Consider the following 12,822-nt stretch of genomic DNA (forward strand, 5'->3'; position numbering starts at 1 on the left):
TCTTTCCCATTCAACAAAAGTATACTAATTGGTGGATAATACCTTCATCCAATAGCAAGAAATTCCAAACTGTCCAAAAAATGAGGGAAAGTTTGCTCAAAAGAAAAATAGATGTGTTTTCTAACAGGTACCAATTCCATAATCCTACTAGAATATAGAATATGACAAAAAAGACCATCCTTTTGAGAAGTTCTTTTGGATAATTGTTTTCTCCCAACATAAAAAATCATATTTCACCTGTCAATCATCCCACTTAAACTTTTTAGCTAGTGAGGTGACCATGTTTTTTTTTTTTAGAAGATAAGAAATTGAATTAAAGGAGAAAAATGAAAATACAATTATGCCTCATAGGAAGGGTGAGAGGCAGCCCAAATAGGAAAACAATCATAAAGATAGGCAATCAATAGCCATGAGATGACGCTCCTTGGAGTAAAAGTGGAGCATGGAGTCTTTCTAGGCTTGCCATCTGATACATTTCTAAAGGCACGAGAGGCACATGGGGCCACATGTTGAAACTCTTTTGAGGTCCATTCAGAAAGAAATAGAATTATCTGTACTCTTGAGTTGAAAAATTGCCTCATTTCTCTCTATCAAGCATGCCCATAACAAGGACATCCTCCAAAGATTCCACGATAGGATGTCCAATATGTGGCATTCTTCCAAAAGCAATTCTTTGAAAGTAAATTGTTGTGAATGAATTGACTTGCAGCATGCCTACAGAAACTTCAGCTATCTGAAATTGTGTGGACACCTCACAAAGATATCGATCAGGTCTTCCTTTCCATTGCATCTTTTACAATTTCCATTCCCTATGTTGGCCTACAGGACTTTAGCACCAATCCAATTACCTTGATGAAGAATACGCTAAGCCAGATCGATGTGTTTGATAGGGATTGCAAAGCTCCAGATGCACTTACATTTGTAAATCCACTGCTGCTTGGCACTCAAGTTAACCTCCCATTTTTTGGTTGAGAATCCTTTTAAGAGTGACATCAAATTGGGGACTTTGTTGAAGTTTGAGTAAGCCTTATTTGCCCAGTCTTGAAGGTGCAACGGTAGTGATTAACCCCTTGCTCTTGTTGGAAAATCTTCACTTCCTGCAATATGAAGATCAATTCAGCAAAACAGCCAAGACACAAGTTAAATTTATCCATTGCATCACCATCCAAGTGGAGGTTCCCCCAGGTTTTGAGTCCTACTTTAAAGCACTTGTGTGCCTTGATGGTCAAAGGCCTTCGAGTTTTATTTACGAGGCATCCTATCCAGACAGAGTCATGCTGCAAAAAGTGAGTGGAAATAACCTGATTGATAGGAATATGGAGATCCTTCTTTACTTCAAACCATGAGTTCCACATTGTTATAGCTAATTCACCACCTAGAGGTTCAATTTTGAAATCAGAGATGATAATGTCCCATAGGGAAAGCTGAGTCCAAGCTTTGTATTCTTGCAAGAAAAACTTGTTAATCTATTTTTTCAGTAGACAAGGCCAAAAATCATCACTAGAAATGGCTTTGACTAGCATTTGTTTTCTCACCAGTCATCCAAGACCATCTGTCACAATTGCAAAGAGCAAAGGAGCAAGGGGGTATCCTTGTTTGACAAGTCTCCTAAGGGTGATATGATTTGTAACCTCACCATTTATAGCAATCTGAGCATAAGTATTACCAAACAATACATGCACAAATCTAATGAATCTTTTACCAAAGCCCATGTCAAACAAAGATTTAAGAATAAAATCCCATTCTATTCTATCATAGGCCTTCTCAAAATCAACTTTAAAGAACAAAAAGTCCTCACTAGTTTCTGCAACATGTTCCATACCTCCCCATAAAGATATTATGGTATCAAAAATAAATTTGTCTTTTATAAAGCCTTTTTGCTCATTTAAGATGATGATGTCCATTGAGGGACCAAGTCTCCTAGCTAAGGAAAGAGCAAATATTTTAAATAGAAGACTCAAACAAGTTATGGGTCTCCAATTACTGAGGTCCTCCTTATTCCCTCTTTTGTGGACGAGTTTGACCACCCAATGTTTACACTGGCAGGAAGAAGCCCCTTGGCAACACCTTCTTGTCACACCAACATGAGGTTAGGTGTCTAAAAATCCTTGTACATTATGTAAAATTCATTGGGTATACCATCCAAACAAGGGGATTTACCAGCCTTGAGGTTATCAATAGTTCTTTGAGCTCCACTTCACAGATACGTTGTTTTAAGGATCATGCTTGGCAACTTGGCTATTCCACGAGGTGACCAACTTTTGCATAATGCTGGTGTTTGTTGAATCGTGAAGGCTTGGACTGGGTGTTTGAAGATGAGCCACCGCTTCCCATTAATGGAGAGGGAGGGGTGGAGGCGACCATAATGGGAGAACGTGGTGTCGAGTGTCTCTAGGGGCTCTTCTAAAAGGTGGGGGGTTGTAACTCGCCATACCCCATCTTCCTCTGCCACCTCTAAAACCTCCCCTAAAATCATTGAATCTCCCACTTACTGGTGGTGCGAAACCTCTTCTTGGAATTGGTTTTTGCTTTGGAATCAAAATTTCACTCAAGCCCTCGTCTCCAAAGGCTGCATCAAATTGCTGGATGAAGGCCAACACTTTGTCAGTGGCACCAAATGTGCCATCATAGGCAAGAAAAGAGATACTCTTTCCCCCCTCCTTGAACTTCTTTAGCTTTTTTGACCTTCGCCATGCACGGAATGATTTGCTATGTCCTCCCCTCTTGTATTCTCTAGGAGAATAGCCATAGATTTCGTCAGAAGAGGAGGAAGGTGAAGAAGAAGGAGAAGAGGGTGACCTCTTCCTAGCCCTTTTCTTCCTTTGTTTCCTCTCTTTTCTTTTGGAGTGACAAGGAGAAGGACTATGTGTTGATCTTTTCCTCTTGGGAGGAGTGGGCGATCTTCTAGACCGCTGTCTTCGTGGAGCCACATCTTTAGAGGAACTTAAACTTTCATTGCTTTCTTGCTCTTTGGATTCCTCCTCTCGAATGGGAGAGAGTCTTCTTTTGGGGGTCTCTTCAAGAGGCCTCTAGTAAGCTCTCTCTCCTCTTGGAGAGGAAGGGAAATTCCATAAGCATGAAGTTGTTGAGTAACTTTGGCTTGCAAAGCAGGGTTTCCCATAGCTTACTGCAACCTAGTGACGAGATAATTCACCAACATGGGAGCCATCATTAGCACCTTCATGTGCAAAATCAAAGCTATCAGTGTTCATTCTACTCTCTTGATTATTGTCAGCCACGTTAACATAATTTATGTATGTACTTAGTGTATGCTTTGGCAATTCAAAACCTTAGTTGCCACTCCTCCTAGCCTTTGAAAATCGGCTCTTAAGTATCTACACCCATGGCTCGAAGTGGTTAATTATAGAGAGTAGAGGAGTAGGTCTAACATAGCAGAGTTGCCGAGGGCTAGCTCCTTTCGGACTTATTATGGCTCAATAATGGTAAAGCCGTAGGCAAGTCTAAAAAGACTCCATTATTACGTCCAAAGCTCCCGAGGTGTGCACCATATCCCACATAGTGGGCTCAACAAAATCGATAATAGGTCCCAGTTCCACTTACCCTAATATAATTAACAACATCAACCATTTATAGGCTACTTAAGGACCTCTCTTCTTAAGCAAGAAAAGAGAAACCAAATGCTCTGATACCAATGTAATGGAATTGGCCTATTTAACTTGAGAGTAGCGGAAACTAATGAGAATACTTTTGAGAAATGACTTTGTGAGCATAGGGGGTGAACATAATTGAAGTTAGCAACATAATCTTAGAAATTAGTTAAATTGGCATGAACAATACTTTTGCAAGAAAGAGAATTTAGAGAACATGACAACAATTGAGGACATGCCTTGTGCAAATTACTAGCACTGCAAAATCAAACATAACCTTCCACTACCCCCTTAGGATTCGACCCCGCCAAGGAATATTTTCTCGAACCCCAAAAACATGGTGCAACAACCCCTCTCTTAATGTCATTAGAGCCTTCATTGATGAATCTTCCACATCTGTCTATTTGATCTTGCAAAATCCCAAAACATGTCATCTTACATCGGGTTTATTTCTCCTAATTGCCCATACCATCTTTCCAACATTCACCTTTGGCCAATATTTTGTATCCCCATGTACATTTGCATTCCTTTTTCCACCAATGTGTTTAGTAGCAATAACAAACTCATGCATGTGGCTATCCTCCTCTAGCACAACACCACCATCCACAAAGATTGCCTCTTTTTCTTCATGCTCTTCTCCCTGATATTTGACCTATTCATCTCTAGATTTTTTAAACCCATTTCTTCCATCAAAGAGTGAGTAAGATTGACCAATTTTGTTGCACCCGAAGCAATGGATGATTGGTTTAAGAATCTGTGGCAAGGTCTCGTACACCGAGACCATTGCACATCTTTGCACCTTTAAGGTAAGCATTGTACTTAACACTTAACATTATGTAGCACTGCCATTGCCATGTCTGCCCCTACATCTTCATACAAACCAACATTTTTCTTTGAAACCAAAGCATGCCCACATGCTAGCATGTTTTCTCTAAGACAAGTTAGTGTTTAGGATGAAAATGCCAGACTCATTTTTCATAACAAAGCGTCCTCCCCAATGCAAAACTCTGACATCCCACCAAGCCAACCAAGTCTCTAGACATGAAACCTCTCCATCAATAGCATTCCCAACTATCCACCAATAGCGACAAAGTTCTTCTTTGCAAATTTTTGCTTGATTCTTTGATAATGCATTTCACCAATTGCGCGGCATTTAATCTTGTTCTCTTCTTGGGAGGAAGGTTTAATGCACTTCACAATAAGATGGATCATGGATTGCTCCCAATGGAACACAAAGATCTTTCCTTGGAAGGCATAGCCTTATTGGGACCTCCAAAATAAACGGTTTTGATCACTGCCCAATTTTCATTAGCTTCATTAGCCATGAAACCTCTAAACTCAGGCTTATCATACCCTTGGACTTCAACCACCTTAGTGAGCATCCTCCAAAACTCTATTGTGAAAACTTATTCTCCACAGTAAATTCACATGTTGCAAATGCCATAAGTTCATGCAGAAATGGGCCATAAACATGTGCGAACATTGTTGGCCATCCATGCACACGATGCACATGATCAAACTGCACCCACATGTTCTCCAAGTTCCCACCTAGACGCATTTGATTAACCAGATCAACCCCACATGCCGAGACCAATGGTTGACATCTTAAATACATGTGATGGTTGTCCATTCCATGATAGTAAGGAAAAAGAACATCATGAATGTATGGATATCTACTCTTGTTCTTCAAATCAAGCACTTCTTTTAAACCTTTTCAACTTATAATTTTTGATCGTTTGGCACATTACAAGCTTCGCTCAATCCTTTGCTTGTTTGACAAAGGTGTGATTGTCTCAAGAAATTTAGCAAACTCATCGTATTCAATACATTTGGTGTTCTCAACTTTCTCCATGTGACGAGGTTTTCCATGATAAAACCTTGAGCAATTGTACGCTCTAACTTCTTTGCAGTAGTAAATGGCTCTGCAAAAGCACGAGTTTGCAGCACTGACACAAATTTTTCTTCATGTGATCTGGACCTTCCTACTCCACATGGATGTTGATGCTCACCTAAGTGTAACGCACATTGGGTCCAAGTATGGATGTTGGTGCTCACCTAGATGTAACACGCATTGGGTCCAACTATGCAACACGAGTTTGTAGCACTGATGCAACTTTTTGTTCATGTGATCTAGACCTTCCTGCTCCACATGGATGTTGATGCTCACCTAAATGTAACACACATCGGGTCCAACTATACTTATCTCTTAGCATACGGTAATAAATAACTAGAGGTCAAATGGCCACACATTCAAGCATTTGAGAGCAATGACAACATGTCAAGGTCACATAGTCAGATGTGAGCATGCCTCGTGGGGAGGACTTTGAAAGGAGACCACACCAATGAGCCTCATTATATTATCTAGTCCTCCTATAATATGGATAGTCAATGTTACCACAACACAAGTGAGATGAGCATCAAATAAACCAAAAAATGCCAGGAAAAGTGTCACTACTACATGTGACATATTTTGTCCACATGTGACTATCATGTCTTTGATCCATCCCTATCATTCCATTGGCATCATCAAAAGGTGGCAACTCAAACGCAACATACCCATCATATGCACAAGATCCTCTTGAACTTGAATGATATTTTTTGCTTATTTTAGTACCAGGTATAGGTTGCTCTGCAGAGGCATTGAGCATATGATTTCAAGTACGCTCAAAGAACCATGTTCTCAAACTCATCATATTCCAAATTGACTATTACTGGTGTTGTCATAAAATATAATATCTAACCAACCCAAATGATTTTCTCATATTAAACTGATCATTCAATGTGGGAGAATAAACGGGAACAAGCGTTAGAATATAGACATGTGCTTATAGATCTATCTCAACACGGGGCCAATAGTAAAGGGGTCCAAATGAGATATGGTATGTCAAAGAGCAAGGCTACCTAATGGAGCTTAAATACCTTAAGGTTAGCTTCATTAAAGACCTCCAAAGGTTAGTGTTAAAAGTACTTTGACCTTAGGCAAGCTAGGGTTGTGCTTGAGGTGGGAACCCGACCCAAGCTTGAGGTGCTTGAGGTGCTTGTCATGCTTACTGACTAAGGTGCTTGAGGTGCTTAATGACTAAGATGCGAAGGTGATCCATGACTAAGGTGCTTGGGGGGTTAAGGTGGGGTGTTCAAAAAGTCAAAGCCTATCCCTAATCATGAGGGGGGCGATCCCTCTTTGTAGGAGCTAGAGAGAGAACACACACACCCTCACACAAGGCAAGCTTGGTACAAAGAAAGAAAATAGGACACTTGTCAAGCTCCTCTTCATGTTGCCCTCATAGTGTTCCTAAAGCCTATTGGTTGGCCTCGCAAGGGTCCAATGATAATTTAGTTAATTTAATTAATTGTTTATGCATTTATCAAGTCCTCTCTCTCAAAGGGGAAAGGGGGACATTTGTCCTAAGGCTACCCTTGTTGCTTGATATGCACTAAGCATATGATTGGCCAGGGCTTGAGGAGGTACATCCAAGTGCAAGCTAGTGCTAGAAGAGGGGGTCGAACAAAGCAAGGAGGGGGACTAGCTTGGGGGGTATACTCTTCCACACACACACACACACACACACACACACACACACACACACACACACACACACACACACACATACACACACACAAACACAAACACAAACACACATTGTGTGATTTGCAAAGTGCAAGAGATCCATCTCCTTCTCCAAGCTAGTAGAGAAGTTGAGAGGAGCCAATACCAACACTCTTGGCTATGGAATGCAAATTAAACCAAGATCCATGCTCCAATGCTTAAGCTTGCCATCTTCTCCATCTTCGTTACTATGCTATTATGTAGGCTAAGCAAGAAGAGTGATGATAAGTGAGGAACTATTTCTTTTTCCTGTGATTGTTTCTTCTTCCTCTTCCCTACCCTCATTCCCCGCTAGCTCTCTCCACCTTTGAAGGTGCTTGAGGCCTTGGGACTGAGGCTGGGGATGGTTAATTCTTTTTACAAAGTCTATGTTATGCTCGTGATGCATGAAGCTTTCCATCTTCATTGTATCACCTAGGTCACACAAGGTCTATGTTATGCTCGTGATGCATGAAGCTTTCCATCTTCATTGCATCACCTAGGTCACACAAGGAACACAAGATGAAGCTTTCCATCTTCATTGCATCACCTAGGTCACACCAAGTCTCTCTTGATGGGAGAATCTATAATACAAAAGCCTATTGGAGGGGGGACCCTGGATCCACATAAATCTGGTCCTCAACTATTGTCAAGTTCTCTAAACTCTCTCTCTTGCAAAAGTATATTTCATGCCAAGTTAATTAAGTACTATGGTTATGTTGCTACCGCTAATTAAGTTCACCCTCTATGTTCTCAAGTAGTCTCACAAAAATGCTCACTCTAATTCTCTTAATTCCTCTATTCTCAAAGTTCATAGGCCATTTCCATTACATTGGTATCAGAGCTATGGTTTCTCTTTTCTTGGCTAAGAAGAGAGGTCCTTAAGTTGTCCATGAAAGGTTGAGCCTATTTATTGCAATAGGGTAAGTGGACAAGGATCTATTATCTTGGTGGAGAAGGACTTAGTTTGAGGTACACCATTGGGAACTATAGTCTTAATAATGGAGCCTCTTGGGGCTTGCTTTTGGCTTAACCATTATTGAGCTACGAGCAAGAGGAACCATAATGAACTGAGCAATGTTAGACCCTCTCCACTAGTCTTTGCAATCAACAGTGTCTAAACCATGGGTGTGGCTTCTTCAAAACTGATTTTCAAAGGTAACAAAGAGTAGCGATTAAGGTTTTTGAGGGTACCAAAGCACAAAGTATACCTAAGTATAATTAGCATGGCTGGAGAATAGAATGAACATTGATAACTTTGTTTTTTTGCATGAAGGTGCTAACAATGATGTGCACATGTTTGTTAATTACCTTGTTACTAGGTTGCAGCAACCAAAATTTGCCTCAAACAACTTCGTGCTTATGGGATTTCCCTTCCTCTCCAAGAGGAGAGAGATCTTAGGAGGCCTTTTGATGAGACCCCCAAAAGAAGACTCTCTTCCATACAAGAGGAGAAATACAAAGAAAGAGAAAGAAGCAAATCCCTAAGTTCCTCTGAAGATGTGGCTCCACGAAGATGGCGGTCTCTAGACGATCACCAACTCCTCCCAAGAGGAAAAGGTCAACCCACAATCCTTCTCCTCGTCACTCCCAAAGGGAAGAGAGGAAACAAAGGAAGAAAAGGGTAAGAAAGAGGTCACCCTCTTCTCCCTCGTTTTCACCTTCCTCCTCTTTCGACGAAAGCAATAATGTTGGAGAGAAGAGAAGAAAAAATATTCTTTGTCGACGTAGCTTTGGACATGAAGCCTCAACTTCCCAATCAAGGGAGTAGACAACTCCTTTGATATAAAGTTGTGAGTAAAGTTAGGGTCAAACAAGATGAAGGCATCATGCTCCCTTACCTTTCCCCAAGCATAGGAGAGAGGTTATCATTTGCAAATGAGCATCCTCTTTTGGAGCTTCAATAGTGGAAGCTCTAGGAGTCTCATTGGCTTGACTAATGCACCAGCCACGTTCAATCATTTAATGGGAAAAAATCTTTAGACCCCACCACAAATTCACTGGAGTGTTTTTTGATGATATCATCATCTACTCCAAGTCCTTGGAGGAGCACAAGCAACATGTCCAAGTGATTTTTCAAGCATTGAGGGAGAACAAGTTTTTTATCAATCAAAAGAAAAGAAAAATTTTCCTTCAAGAGATTCAATACTTAGGTCATATTATCTCTCAAGATGGTATTCATATGGATCCAGACCTTACACTTCTAGATCTCTCAAAGCCATTCGAGGTCCAATGTGATGCTTGTGGTGATTGCCTTGGAGCAGTCTTGCTTCAAGAAGAGCATGCCATAGCATATGAGAGATGAAGGCTCAATGGCAATGAACGAGTCTTGGAAATATATGAAAAAGAGCTTTTAACTATTCTACATGCCCTAGACACATGGAAGCACTATCTATTGGGGACTCTATTTATTTTGTGAACCGACCACCAAAGTCTCAAGTACTTCATGATGCAAACCAAGCTTTTCAACAAACAAATGAGGTGGGAAAATTTTCTTTCGCAACTTTATTTTCATATTGCTCACATTGTTGGTAAGCACAATCAAGTGGCCAATGGACTTTCACGATGATCAAAAGTTAATGCGGTATCTATAGCAACTCACAATTATCTATCTTCTATGATAGATGAGTATGCTACTGACCCTGGATTTAAAGACATAATTTCAGCCCTTGCTTTGGGGAAGAAATAAGAACCATTCACCTTGCAGGATGGTTATCTTCTCCATGGAAATAGGCTATGTGTTACCCATCCCTTCGTGAATAGAAATTCATGTATGAATCCCATGCTCCTCCCTATGCAGGGCATAGAGGCATTCAACCTACTCTTCGAGGAGTAGAGACGTACTTATATTGGCCTACCATGAAAGTGGATATACAAGAGTATGTTTCAAAATGTGTGGTATGACAAAAGACTAAGTATGATAGAGGGAAGCAACCTGGATTACTCTAGCCATTGTCAATCCCTAATTCAGCATGGGAGAATATATCCATGGATTTTATCTTTGGATTACCCAAGTCTATCCATGGGAATATGAGAATCTGGGTGATAGTCGACATGTTTAGCAAGCAAGCACACTTTATTCCTGTCAAAAAGACTATTAAGGCACACCAAATGGAAACTCCCTTCATATCTCAGATTTTTCAAACACCATGGATTGCCAACATCCATCGTGTCAGATAGAGATCCTCGAATGACCAATAATTTTTTGGAAAGGTCTCTTTAAAAATCTAAGTACAAGATTGAATTTCTCTTCGATCTATCACCCACAAACGGATGGCCAAAGTAAGATATTCAATCTTACAATACTCAATCTACTAAAGACTTATGTTATAGAAGTAGATCAACGCTCACAATGGGAAAAGTACTTACCCCTTGTAGAGTATGCGTACAATAATACAGTCCATACTTCTATGGGAAAAGAACCTTTTTAAATCATAGAGGGAAGACCTAAAAGTCCCTTGTTACTTAAAGTACATGGGAAGATCTTCGTTGTCGATGAGTATAGCCGTGACCTACAAAAATCTCCAAAAGATTAAGGAGGCTATATCCATCTCTCAACATAGGAAAACATTTGTTGCTGACAAGCACAGAAGTGCCTTAATGTTTAATGAAAATGATTGGGTCTTACTTAAGTTTCCCAAGGCTCGATTGAGGCAACGACGGACAAAAATCCTACGGGCGATCAAAAGTATTATGCTAAACTAGCAAAAAGATACTATGGTCTTTTTCCAATCTTGAAGCCAATCAATGAGATGGCTTATCAACTCAAGCTACCCAAACATTGGCTCATACAAAATGATTTTCATGTGAGACTGCTTAAGCCCTACAAGAAGAGCCACCAAATGAAGAGGTGCTACAACCCAAAGCTATCCTTTGGCATGAAGACAAGGTATAACTACAACATGGTAAGATTATCTGATGGTATCTTATTAAGTTCAAAAAGTATCCTTTTGAAGATGCTAGATGGATGCAAGGAATACAGCTTAAGGATAGTATGAACCTTGCCCATGCTTACATACTACATTAGAGTAAGCAAGTGTACATGTTTCTTTTTTAATGATCAATGTTTTTGTCTTATAAGACTAATTCTCTTTTTATTGTGCACAAATTTAAATAGTATGCATGCTTAGAATCATGTTTGTGATGACGCTATATCTCAAACACCAAGTAGAATTTGTCACTCTATTTGGGAGAATGAAATGGACTAAAGAACAGACATGCTTGCGACAGCTACATCTCCCAAGCACTAAGTGGATTAGTTATCCATCTTGGAATGATGTCGTAGGGTAGAAAGGGATCTTCTACCCGCTAAGAAACATGACTAACGACTAAGACTTTATCTCTTCTACCTCATAGTCGAGGACGATTATGATTCAAGAGAGAGGTATTGTCATAGAATCTAATATCTAACCAACCCAAATTATTTTCTCATATTAAAATCATCATTTAATGTGGGAGAATAAATAGGGAACAAGGATTAGAATATAGACATGTGCTTATAGATCTATCTCAACACGGGGCAAATGGTAAAGGGGTCCAAATGAGAGATGGTATGCCAAAGAGAAAGGCTACCTAATGGAGCTTGCAGACCTTAGGGTTAGCTTCATTAAAAACCTCCAAAGGTTAGTGTTAAAATTCCTTTGACCTTAGACAAGCTAGGGCTGTGCTTGAGGTGTGCTTGAGGTGGGAACCCGGCCCAAGCTTGAGGTGTTTGTTGTGCTTGCTGACTAAGGTGCTTAATGACTAAGGTGCTAAGGTGCTCCATGACTAAGTTGCTAAGGTGCTCCATGACTAAGGTGCTTGGGGGGTTAAGGTGTTCAAAAATTCAAAGAATATCCCTACACATGAGGGGGACATGCCCTCTTTGTAGGAGCTAGAGAGAGAACACACACACCCTCACACAAGTTAAACACACACCCTCACACAAGCTAGAGAGAGAACACACACACCCTCACACAAGTTAAACTTGGTACAAACAAAGAAAATAGGACACTTGTCAAGCTCCTCTTCATGTTGCCCTCATAGTGTGCCTAAACCCTATTGGTTGGCCTCCCAAGGGGTCCAATAATAATTTATTTAATTTAATTAAGTGTTTATGTGTTTATCTCTCTCTCTCATTGTGTAATTTGCAAAGTGCAAGAGCTCCATCTCCTTCTGCAAGCTAGTAGAGAAGTTGAGAGCCTACACCAACACTCTTGGCTATGGAATCCAAATCCAACCAAGAGCCATGCTCCAATGCTTAAACTTGCCATCTTCTCCATCTTCATTACTATGCTATTATGTATGCTAAGCAAGAAGAGTGATGATAAGTAAGGTAAGGAACTATTTCTTTTTCCTATGAATGTTTCTTCTCCCTCTTCCCTACCCTCATTCCCCACTAGCTCTCTCCACCTTTGAAGGTGTTTGAGGCCTTGGGACTGTGAGGTCCCCACCCCGTCATCTCAAATGACGGATCTGGTGGTAAACCTGCCGGCCACTAGATCTACAGCTGAAGAAAACAAAGTGGTTTATGGTTCATCTAGCGGACAATCTCTCATCACAAAGTGAATCGAGTTCGAGCCTACTAGCATCGAGATCTAGTTCCACCCTGCAGGGGAAGCGTGATTAACTTATCTAGCGATCCTAAGA

Source organism: Adiantum capillus-veneris, chromosome 10 (assembly GCF_014529385.1).
Source record: "Adiantum capillus-veneris isolate H3 chromosome 10, ASM1452938v2, whole genome shotgun sequence".
Lineage (NCBI taxonomy): Eukaryota > Viridiplantae > Streptophyta > Polypodiopsida > Polypodiales > Pteridaceae > Adiantum > Adiantum capillus-veneris.